Source organism: Plectropomus leopardus, chromosome 22, assembly GCF_026936395.1.
Source record: "Plectropomus leopardus strain MGB_pleo_1.0 chromosome 22, ASM2693639v1, whole genome shotgun sequence".
NCBI lineage: Eukaryota > Metazoa > Chordata > Actinopteri > Perciformes > Serranidae > Plectropomus > Plectropomus leopardus.
Genome location: NC_142197.1, coordinates 17,394,473 through 17,407,297, shown reverse-complemented (window position 1 = coordinate 17,407,297; position 12,825 = coordinate 17,394,473). Strand labels below are relative to the sequence as shown.

The 12,825-nt window shown below is 38.3% G+C and overlaps 1 protein-coding gene across 2 annotated transcripts in view; it reads right to left on the bottom strand.

The window, feature by feature from the left end:
- tafa5a (TAFA chemokine like family member 5a) overlaps window positions 1-12,825 on the bottom strand; it is a 329,946-nt gene that overhangs the window by 281,477 nt on the left and 35,644 nt on the right. For both annotated transcript variants that reach the window (XM_088072751.1, XM_088072752.1), the window contains exon 4: window positions 268-366. The gene's annotated coding sequence lies outside the window, so the exon portion shown is untranslated. The remainder of the gene's footprint in view (window positions 1-267; window positions 367-12,825) is intronic.

The window sequence follows — 12,825 nt, the reverse complement described above, 5'->3', positions numbered from 1 at the left end:
CATACTAATTATATCACTGTTATGCATCATACTGTGATTATAAGTTATGTTTACTGGTCGGTGGGAGCATCAAGCAAGTAATAAAATTCCTGTGGTATAGGCAAATATAATACATTACAAGGTGGTACGTCACTGTAAGTGATCACTGTTTGCTTTATAGATCCAGCATGTAGGATTTAGGAGCATCTATTGGCATAAATGGCATATAATATTAGTAAGTAAATTTTCATTAGTGAATAATCACCTGAAACATTGCGTTTTCCTTACCTTAGATTGGGCCTTTTAAATGTCCACATTGAGCGGGTCCTCATCCCGGAAGTCCAACATGTTGTTCTACGATAGCCCAGAATGGACAAAGAAGTAGACCTTTAAGAAAAGAGAAAAAACACTGGTGAATCTATGAAGGAGCAACATAAAACATACAATTAATGTGTGTTATTGGTCATAATGTGATCATAATGCCTTGTAAAATGATTATAATATATTTCATTTAGGACAATTATAAACTATGATCCTTGCAAAAAAAGTGAATGACCAACAATATGAAGTATTACGATTCTTGACATTTTAAGTATTTATAAAAAACACTTTATAATGTGTTTTGATTATTGTTATAAAGCATTATGAATGTTTATGAGTGCTTGTAACTATAAATACAGCGCTAAAATGAAATTATAACGCATCATATTTATGTTCATAATGCACAGTTGAGCCCCCAAACATTTTTCATAGGGGTGGCAAGATGGGGACACTGAAAATCTTGGGGAAGCTACCAAAACCAACCGTAACTGATTTTTAGGAATTCAATTATGCTGCTGTAGTATATGGGCTAGTTGAAAAGTAAGTCAATACTGTAAGTTAAGGAATTACATGCTGATATACTTTTTTTTTAATTGTTTTCTATTTTATAGTTTAGTTTTATGTTACTTAGTATCCAATGTGCACAGGCTAACACCAATGCAATTACCATTTTGAGCTCCAAAACAATCCTTTTGTTATGAGTTTTTGTTAGGTGATTTGTTATTCATCAAATACACTGGTTTTCTTTAAAATGACAAATACAGCCTTAATTTGAACAAGTGCATTGACTGTAGGGAACAAAATATTGACTGGGATTGAGTTCTCTCATGTTAAGTGGAGACTCATGGGCCTGTAGAACTCAGAGTCATTCTATCTTTAAGTGAGTTTAAGGGACCACTTTGAAAATGTTCATACACATCATTGGTACCAATGGGTGCCTAATGCATGCCCAAGATAGTAATGTCAGCTTCCCAATAATTTCCGCCAGGGTGGATCAGCAATATAGACATGGGCGTAGTAGAAAATGTTTAAGTTTTTTTTTTTTTTAGGTTTCTGGGTATATATAAGTTTGCTACCAGGGATCTGACTTACCCATACCTTCATTTACATTTACAGTAGTACAACATGCTTTTTAAAGAGATATACACTTGTTTTCCACATGTGCAGAAGCTTTTTTTGCTCAGTAACAATGCAGTCATTTTCTACAGTCCTTTGTGTTCATCTTTCTGTCTGTCAATCACCTCAGAGAGCTATGACAGCTGTTGACCTGCTCTAGCATTGCAGCTCATATATCCAGCTTACTTCCAGGGAGATAATAATGGTGAAGCAAAGCCTATCTTCTATGTGTTCGTGCGCCGCCATGTGAGCTCAAAGACAAAGACGGGAGGGATTTCAATGTGGGGTCACAAGGCCCTGAATATCCGCTGAAGTCTCATGAAAATGAAAATTGTTGAAAGCACTCAAAGAAGCCGCCTCACGTATCCTTCGCCACTGTGTTTTTCCAGCTTTGGTAGTGACTCAGACTGGGATTGCCAGTCATTTTTTTCCGCATCTGAGACGAATAGAATTCCAGACTTCAGAGACAGTCGCTTGATGATCAGTGACATTGAGAGAACCCTGCTCAGTGACCCCTGTGACCCAGAGTCTTAAATCTCCAAACGAGAAGACGGAGAGGAAAAAAAAGAGAGGAGGAGCAGTTTATGATATCGCACTTCAGTGAGCAACGGAGAAGAGAAAAATAAGTATCAATTTTACGAGGGGCTCTAAATCAGGATGGGTTTGCAGAGACGACTTTATCGTTCAATCTGGCCGCCTGCTCTGGAGGTGTTAGCGAGGTTAGACAAGCGAGCGACGAGCACGCCCGCCTCGCCATAACAATAATCATCTAGCTAAGCCCGTAGCTCACGACCTATAAATTGATTAAGTAGAGGATGGTGACAGAAAGATTCTCAGCGAGGTTCTCCGAGGCGTCGAGCGATGAATTCGTAGGCCTTCATTAGATGGACTGTCTGTCCGAGCGTGCCGAATCCAGAGTGGAGATGATGAGAGGGTGTGAGGGGGTAATGGGAAAACTCCAAACTCATTGGCAGTGTTTATACGAGCTGTCTACCATGAAGAGAAGGGCCATGGCCCGCTTTGTCCCGAGATGAATAAAAAAATCATCTACTCTGTCTGTTTCATTACAGAGAATCATTTCTCCCAAATCAGAGCAGATAAATCATTTACGGAAAAATGAGGGAGGGTGTGTGTGTGTGTGTGTGTGCGTGTGTGTGGAGCTCCCTTTTGTGGATGTGTTACAAGGCCCGTGTGCGTGTCTGCGTTTGTGTCTGTCCACCCGTGTACATGTTTTTTGTGTTACAACACCCATGTTTGTGCACGTGTCTGTTTGTGTGACTGTCAACTTGAGAGTCAACAGAAGGCATGAAGAAGCGGATGGTTATTTCTGTATCGGGGGGGTTTGCCCGAGGAAGCATGAGTAAGACGCTGAATCAGACTCCCGGTTCAAACATCACAGCAGAATCATGCAACTTTAACTTCTTCCGACCCGTTGACACAAACAAGTTAGACATGACTCCATCCAACATTAATCAGCCCCTCCAGGAAATTCCAAGATGCTGCAACAGAGGACATTTTTTATGTCAGATAAACAGTTTCCATGCAAATATTGCAAGGTCTTGCAATTTTGAACAGATCTTTTACAGCACAAGTCATCATTTCGAAAGTGACGAAGACGGTTCCATTTTTAGAAATCATTAATTAATTACACTTATCCATTTTTAGCAAACTGTCACAAAGTAAGACAGACGATATTGGCTTTATTTAGCTCCACAATATTTAAGTCCCTTTTTGGCTGTAGTTTTTTATAGCATTTTACTAAAGTAATGATGATTTGATGGTCCTATTAAAAAAGCTTACTGTATATTTATGAATCTAAACATGAACATTGAGGATCATGAAGATAAATGAAGCCATCACTTAAGTGCCAAAAAACTGCAGTTCCTCAACTGTCCACTTGAGGCTGAATCCAAAAGCGAGCCACATGTTAAAATGCCCAAGTTTAACAGCAAAAAATACGCATACTTAGCTTAGCTGGTGCAATTAAAAGAAGGAAAAAAACTGTATGAGATTATTTTTTATACAACTCATCCGTTTAAATGTACAATAATTAAAATGCGTGGCTACTTAGCGTGACAGGTGGGTAGGACAAGCTTCTTAGTTTCCGTCCTTTTAAGTCCAATATGTCCCCTATATTCCATCTAACTAACTGCACAGCAAATCACTAGTTAGAATCACCTCGTTAGCTTGATTAGCTGCACCTGTAGTACAATGCCTCTTGCCATCATTTAGATCATTATATCCACACACATCATTATACTCCTTCAAGCCACGTTTGTGAGCAAAGATGTTAAGATCAGCTCTGAGATCCTTAAATACTCACTGTTCTCCGATTTTTTTCTCCTGTTTCGTTAATAACTCTCAGCCACTTCTATTAATTACTCTCCTCCAACACAGCCCTTCAAAGCCCTGCAAGTGCCTCAGCTATGAATGAAATTTCAAAACAAAAGTCGTGACATTTTTTTAAACTCTCTCCAGAGGCTACCCTACCCTCAGGCAGTCGACTGAAAATCCCTAATTTAATCTTTTACCTGCAGACATGTTTTCTTTGATTCCCTGTCCTCCCTGCACACCATTTTTTTTTGTTCAAAACAACAGGCATGGCTCTGTTTCTACAGGTTTTTTTTTTTCTTTTTTCTAAATATCCCTGGGGATGTCGTGTTGTGCTGTTACAGTTGATTCCTAGTGACACCGAGCCACGGGAGCAAAAGGAGCGAGGAGGGTGGCTGAAGAGGAGCGTGAGGAAGAGTTCACTCTGAATTCAAGTGTATATTTAGATTCCTATCAGCGGCATTTCCAGGAATTTCCTCCTGCTAGCGTTGAAATTGTCTTTTTAACAGCCCAAACATTTTAATGCATTGCCAAAAAAAAAAATACATCTTGATTTCTCTAAGCAGCCTGTGCAGCACAATTCAACTGTTCGGTACTCACAGTGCTGCTTACACGGAAGTTATTACACTGTACAAGCTGGTTTGAAAAGAATTTGCATTTGACATTTAATGCTGTGAGAAATTGGTCCCTGATAACTTCATTAGCTTGGGAAATGGCTGCAATGAAACTACAGGGAATAACTCACTTGTAGGTGATCTTACAACTTGGATTTCACTGGAGATTCGAATGACATCGGGCTACTTTACTGTGTGAATCAGTGGTGGTGGGATGAGTAGTGACACAGTATTAGCAGCTTGAATGTCCAAATTAAAAGAACTATGCAGCAGAATAGATTGTCTTTTTGCAGTCAATGGACATTTTACTTGCATGTTCAGTATCAATATTTTGTGATTAACCGGGTACATGAATTAACAACAGTTCCTCTTTTCCACTACAAGTAAGCTGCATAAAAATGAAATATCTAGGGGATAGGGTTGATTCTTCACATCTTATTATTGTCCTAAAACATTTTTGAAGCCAATTTTCTTAAAAATTCTGAAACCTGCATTGTTTAGGTGCGTTTGCTTGCTAGCAGTCTTTGCAGGCTTGAAAAATGGTTTGATGTCAGCACTGCTAGATTCTAAAGCGCCATACAGAATCAAAAAAGGCCATGGTGTAACTGAACCAAAGCACCCAAAACAAACCAAGCCAATATCATCCTTTTGACCTTCGTCGCACTGATTAATGTTACCTTCTAAAAGCCTGAATAAAAATGTTGAAAATTAAAAAAAAAAAAAAAGTTTGTTTTTTTTTAAACACACGGTTCAATTGGACCGACTTGGAAAAATGCTTAAGAATGTGGCACACACATCAATACATGATTAAAGTTCATTGATAAAGGGCAGTTTAATTGCACACTCCCAGGTCCTAATCTCTGATTAAGCGAATGATGAATGAGAGCATGCAGGGTTAATCCAGTAAATTCTGTGGTTTTAAAAAAAACATTTTATCTTTTTCTCCCCACCTTACCCCCTTTCTCTTATTGCACTCACACAAATCCTCACTTTAGTGTGCACCCTTCTTTTGCAGTTTATTTTTATTTTATTTCCTTAACTTCTCACTCGTTGACACCCTATTATCTGTTATCCAATTAAGCTGCACTGCTGCATGTCATCTATTTTCTTTCTTCCTTTGAGGTGTACTTCTCTCTTCAAACCTCACCTACACAATAAGAACTTCTCTTTTCATGCTTTATCATTTTTATATGTGGAAGAGAAAAAAAAACAAAACAAACAAACACAGGCATAGCAGATGCTGTCACACAATATTAAGACGCATACACAAACAGGCATAAACACAACTGCACATGCCCCTGTTTCCACCCTTCACACCACATGGACCAATGACAGTGGAGAAAACCAAAGCAATCCAGAGCAGCCGGGCATCTCCTCCACTTAAGGACTGCATTAACCTTTCCACAGATGTCAGTATATAATAGGTGGTACTGTGTGCCGCACACTGGCATTTGTCTTGGATAAGGTGCAGGGGTCCTTCTGCTAAATGCCACCAGTAATGAAGCAGCTCTCTGTCTGTGCCTGTGCTTTCTCTAATCTGCAGTTAAGGCCCCTTTGGAGTATATATGAAAATGTGTGTGTGTACCTTATGTGTGTGTGAAGACAGGGGAAAAACTGTGATTTTTTTGTCTGTGTTGAAGGGTGGTAGGATGCGTATTAACATGGGTCATCAGAGTGAGTTATATATATGGCTCCTTAAAAGTAATGATAATGTCAGTCTTGCTTTTGTTTTGCCTAAACGATAAGTAACAAAGCAACTTCACATTGCTCAATTGTTAGTAATTAAAAAAAAAAAAAAAAAAATCTCCAATTTTCTTTAAAAAATTCAGCCACTGGAGAAAAAATCTAGCTGTATAGAGGGCTATGTATTCAATATAAAACCATTTACTATCTATCGGTCAGTTCACCTTTTTGATCTATACTCAATTAGAGAAACCAAGGAATGAATCCTAAAACCCCGAAATGTGTTAACCTTTGAGCACTTCCAGTTCCCTCGTCTAAAAGGCAAATGTTTTTTTTTGAATGGGTTTTTGGTTAGAAGCCTGAAATAAGGTCTATGGTTGACGTCAAAGGAAAAAAAGTCTGTAAATACCCCACTCTTGAACATTGAAGCTTTAATGTGTCTAAAAAAGGACGATTGCTATCAAGTGGCCAAAAAGAAATTACACAATGTCATCAGGCCAAACCATTCCGAACACGCCGTAACAGTCTTAAAGTGGTGTCGCCTTTAAATTTTGTGACCGTAGTGTAATTCATTGATGGCCTAATATTAGCTTTTCACTCCTGGCAATTGCAATTGGGCTTCAAATGTCCAAAAACGTGAGTTCATTTGTAAAGATTAACTGGCTAAAGTTGCTTTTTGACGAGGGAACAGGGGCGAAGCTAAGTTCAGCGTCAGAAAACAGTAATCACTGTTCAAAGCAGATTGGGCCTTGGCCAAACCTAATGGGTTACAGGGCAGTTGTTTCTCAAAATTCCCCCGGTTCACACCAATTTCATGTTTGTTTGGTCTTTCTAGTATGTTTGTCTATGCAGACCTTATCGTATGAGTAATGTCATGAATAATGTCTCATCTTTGTTGCCATCAACCCATTATAACTAATTAATATGTGGAGATTTAGAATTCTGTTTAAACTGATGAAACATTCGGATTAGGGGGTCATTTGCTCACATATTGTACACAAACTTCAGAGCACTGCACAGGAGACACATGAAGCTGGTAGTTCTCTTGCGTAACGGCAAGAGTTGCATTATATTGAAGAAGAGAGAAAGAGAGATAAAAGAAAGAGAGGGAGAGGGGCTTCAAGGCGACTTTGTTGTCAGTGTTTGCCTCTGCTTCCTCAACAGTGGGGTTCATGTGTGCAACATGTAGCAGAGAGCGGTTATCATCTGTGAACCATGCCGCCGTGGACCGCCATGCACAGTCGAAGACAGAGACCCACCGAGGGGCACAGCCGGCTCTGCCAAACTTGTGATGCACGAGATGCAGAGCTGATGACAGACTCTTGAAATAACAGAAGGAGAAGAAGGACAAGTGGTGCGGGGAAACATGTCAGCCCTTAGCTTGTGATTAATGTTTTAATTTTGAAAAATTACAGGGGATTTTAACTGGGCTTTGGGCCAAAACTGCTGCAGGGGTTAGGACTAGGGTCACACTTGGACAGAAACTTTTGTAGCTTTGAGTGAAATGCCTCTGATGGACTGCCATGAAATGTAGCATTTAACATTTAACATACATGCTCCCTCAGTTATAATACATTTGGGGATCCCTGACTTTCATTTGTCCAACACTTTGGTTAATCACAAACTACGTACAAAACAAATGACATTCCTATCAGTGTCAGCGCAACTTTGTGCTCAGTGCTAAGAAATTTTAACATACTAAGACATGAACTAATTTGGTACACATTAAACCTGTTTAACGTCAGTATGATAGCATCGTCATTGTTAGGCATTTTGGTATGCTGATGTTACCGTTTTGCTCAAACCTCTGCTGTTTCTAAATACAGACCAAAAAAAAAAGGTAATATACAGTAAAGATTCTTTTTTTTTTTTTAAAGTTTTAACCCTTTTAGATCACAGTCCACACCACTGTATGCCTATTTAACAATACGTGCCAAAAATAAATTCAAAAAATAAAAATCTGAACCCATTCTATAATAGGTTTTTCACAATTCACTGTTAACTGTTGACATCCCTCATCGAAACTTTAAGAAACTTTTAACGTAGCGAGTTAGTGAAAGTAAATTGAAAGTCTGAAATGTTACATTCCACAGCAAACTTACTTTAACCATCACATTCCCTTACATTTCTTACATCAGATTTGATTTGCTATATTATAATATCTCTTTACTCCTCTCTATAGGCCTGCACCCCTGCTTTGAGTACCATTTCATCTGCAGTGCTCCCCTTGGTGGTACTAACTGACTTTTGAATTCGGTGAACTGATTTGGCTCTCAGTCCTCAACTCACTGGATATCGCTGGATCACTATTGACTCTTCAAAGCTCTGAATCAAGAGCGCATCATCTCTGAAACTAGCCTGCTTCAGCTGGTTGGGCAGAAGAATGATTAAAAGGGCATAGACAAGTTATCCATTGAAATCATCACTAGGATAAAACTTAAAGCGCATTAGGTTGATGTTTCCTGATTTGAGGGTTGTTTTTTTTAAAGCCAACATGCAGAATACATATCAGAAGATAATTAAATAAAGATGTTAATAATAATAATAATAATAAATAAATAAATTTAAAAGAAATGCTGAGACTAACTGACTCTTTATCTAATGGACACTAAATGCTAGCTCTGAAAGAACTGATTTTATTGTAAACTGCGATTTAAGGCACTCCTGCACTGCCTTCACCACTCAGCCATGGCAGTAGCCGCTTGGGATGAACATACACTGAATGCATTTTTTATGATTCCAGCTGTGTCAGGCATGCAGAACACCATGGGAGGTTGGAAGGTTTGAGCGCAAAATCAAAGGCATGTGATTCTGGGGTAATTCAGAAATGGTAATCACAGATGTATTTACACAGCTTGATATAAAACTGAAAAAATAAATAATTTAACAGAGATTAGAACTTGTAATCGTCAAAAGAACCTCCTTTTATGGGGAGTAGAAACGTGTCTAGTTCCTTAAAAATGTAAAACCTACTGGGGACATTGCATTACACGGAATAAATGTTATATGTGACATTATACGGATAAATGTTGTCTAACATGTTTGTAACCAGTACCCTGAGGACCTACAAAAGAACAGTAAAGAATATCCAGTGAAGGTATTTTCATTATCATCCATTCTCTCCTTTCAATGTCCTCCATCATGGTTTCTAAGCTCTATCGACCAGCCAGAGCAGAGGACCCTGCGGGTCTGTACACGCACCGCATTGACACTAAATAGGCCAATGCTGCTTCATACAAGGAGGATATGCCCCAGAAATACTCCATGAAAGCAAAAAGTATTGTTCACTATTATAGTATGGTGTCATGAGATTTCAAAAGACTTAAAAGCCAAGACCCAAGGTAAAAATGTAGTGATGGAATAGTGAAGAACCTTGAATTAAAAGATGCCCTAAACCAAAAATGGCATATGAGGGTCCAAAAAAAAAAAAAAAAAAAAAAACGTGTCATCTGCAATATTTTCATTTAAATAAATGTAAGCTACACTTGACTGAATACGTGAATTGAACTGACTGAAATTCATATACACAGGATGCTGCTTTTGTTCAATGTTCAGGGGCAAAAAAACTGCAGGAAATGTATTCTCATGTCAGTTGAATTAGTTTAGACCAGATCTTTCTGTCCTAAATCTGTATTAAAAGTATCTCATGTCAGCTTGTGTAATATTATTGTAATGTCTTTCTGTCAAGTCAAGTCATGTCGATTAAAAAAAGATTTTAGCCAAAAGAAAGAAATGACAGTAATATTGCATAAGTAGCACACAAATAGCCTTCATGCACCCTTCACAGATGAAAAATAGTAACAAAGAAAAATTATCCTGGCAAAACTTTTTTTTTCTACCTGTTTTCTAGATGGATAAAAAATACAATTAATTCTACAGTTATAACACCAACACATTTTCATGAACTCATCAAATGCTGATGCACATTGGCCCCACAAATCAAACTATGATGCTCTAGGAGACGCTGCAGTATCAGATTTGGGAAATTGGGAATGGCATGTCAATTTACACTCGTTACATGCAGTGTGCCTTTTTAAAATAAACCTCTGTATTGACTAAAAAGATTAGATACTTTCGACTCTTTAAATACATACAGTCTGTTTTCACTCTAATCTTAGAATATGAGTGAAAAACTTATTTTTTAAGTTTACATCCTAAGGTTTAGGCAACAGAGGCTGATGGGAAAAAAAACATCACGGTTCAGCTTAAAATAAGTATGTTACTAATGTCTCATATTGTCATGTGACATTGTCACTACCGCAGTATGCTTTAAATAGTGCTACACTACACTACTAAAAGAACTCAGCTGACTCTAGTTTCACAAATGACACAAGCAGCGGTCTCTCGGGTGAAAGTCCTGAGTTTGTCTGACCCATCTAACTCCCCTCCCGCCCACCCTGTGCGTACTTTTTTTCTCTTTATATCATGGCAGTTAATCAGGGCATTGAAAGGTGTCGCGTCTCATACTGCTGCTAAGGGGTGTGTTGATATCGAACACTGAGGACCACTGACCAAGAATCAGTATTCGACAAGTTGTAAGATCAGGATGCATAAACATAAAACTTAGAGATGAATCACCAGGATTTTTTTTTGTAATTTGCCTCTCAGTGCTTTCATCTGAAGCATACCTTCATTTCTGCCACAATCAGCGTTTGAACAACTGAAGGGTGTGGCAATAAGCGCAATCTTCATTCAACTAATCTACATCAGCATAACAAGACACAACACTATTTGCTGAGTGACAAGAACTCCAGCATGATTTGGCGTGAAACAAGATAAGAGTTGAAGGGAACATCATTGTGCAATTAGCAATTACGCTTCAAACATCATCTGCTTCCTCCAATATACAACAGCATGAGACAGAGAGAGCAAGAAATAATGAGACTGAGAAGGGAGAGAGACAGAACATCCTCCTTCAGTATCTAAATATACAATTAAAAACTGCAGGATCATGTTATATTATAGTACAGTCACAGCATCTAAGTAGAGAAATCAGGCAGATGCAAGAGTTCACTGGCGGGGCAGCAGAAGCTGTCAGTTCAGGAACACAGGAAGCATGAAGAGGCCACAGTCTGGCTCTACATGCCAGCCCGCGCTCTGATGTTCACATAAACTCGACTCATTTCCTCCTGGCTGCTCTGGAGGTGAAAGTTTCGCAGTTCAGTCAGCTGAATAGTCAATCCTCATCTGCATTTGTTAGCAGAAATATTTTTATTTACCACTGTGTAGTGTAGTTCACATAATATCCTGACATCTCTGTATTTTATTGATCTGTATTTTATTTTTTATATGTGCACTTCTCTCCAATGATTATTTTACAGCATGCTTGTCCTGATATGATTTATATAAAAAATAAAAAAAAATAATCAGCATTTCCCACAGAATTAGAATCTATGTATGGCATAACTGACAACCCCACATGGAAAATCAAACCTGCTCCGAAAACTTAAATGATGCACAGACGTTTCTGGTTATTGAAACAACCTGAGGTGATATTTACTTTTTAACGTATGACAATTTCAGATGAAAAATGTGGCCTTGGTGTGTAAAGGCTTTTTAATGTCATGCTGTGGTTAAAAAGATATAGTTCAACATTTTTTGCATTTTTGACTAACAGTTAGATGAGAAAATCAATACCACTTTCATATATGTGTGATGAAAACATCAAGGTAGAGCCAGAAGGCAACCGAAGCAGAGGGAAACAGCTGTAGAGGTGATTGGTAGCCACTTTTTTCTTTAAACATTGGATAGAGCAGAGCTAGACTTTCCCCCGGCTTTCAGCCTTTGTGCTACGCTAACTGTCTCCTGGCTTAAATGCATATTTAAAGGATAGATCTGACATGAAAGTTTTATTGATCTTCTCATCTAACTCCCAGCAAAAAAGAAAAATCTAATGTTAAAAAGCCTTTCTCCAGCTCTCCCTTTGAATATAAATCTTGTCTACACTTAATTTTGCAATTAACAACTTTAAATATAATGTTGCACTGATCACTTTTTTGGTACAAACAAAACAAGATGTAACAATGTTAATGCTTAATTAGGAAGCATAAGTATACTCGAATCTGGGAAAGAACCGGAAGTTAAAAAGTCGCCATTACCGCAGTGGCATCTTCCTCCCTCTCATATGCGTTTGAATGCAAGGTGAACTGAGAAGTGAACAATTTTCTACTTTTACCTTTGCTTTCTGTGTGACGTTACTTTTGAAAACGATGTCTCGGAGTTCGGGAAGAACCTGTGCAGTTCTTAAATTAAGGTAGAGGTAAAGGAACACCACTGAGACAAACACATCAAATGCAGTACTGCATGATCACTTGTTTACGGACTTCTGCATTTTAGAAAAGAAAAGAAAATCATCCGCTGATGTCAAAGCAAATGTAACAAGTAATGAGTGCCTTCATAAAAATGTAGTGGAGTCAAAGGTATAATATTTGTCTTTCAAATGTAGTGAAGCCAAAGTAATACGTTTCCAAAAAAAAAAAATTCTCAAGTACAGATACTCAAAAATTGTATTTAATGTACTTTGTCACCGTCCACAAATGCATGTAGCCTATTCTTGTGCACATGAGCAATAATAGCAAATAGTCACGTTCCACCGGTGAAAATGCCTCTCCAATTAATTTTCTCGAGCCCCTGGATGTGGCCAAGATAACTTTCCTGTCAGCGAATGATCTCCCTGATCACGAGGTAACTCTCCCCAGCCAATACTAAACGCGCCCTTTAGTACGCTTGATGTTGAGGAGCTGAGAACAACCAGGGGACTCACTAGCGAAAATGCAGTGAA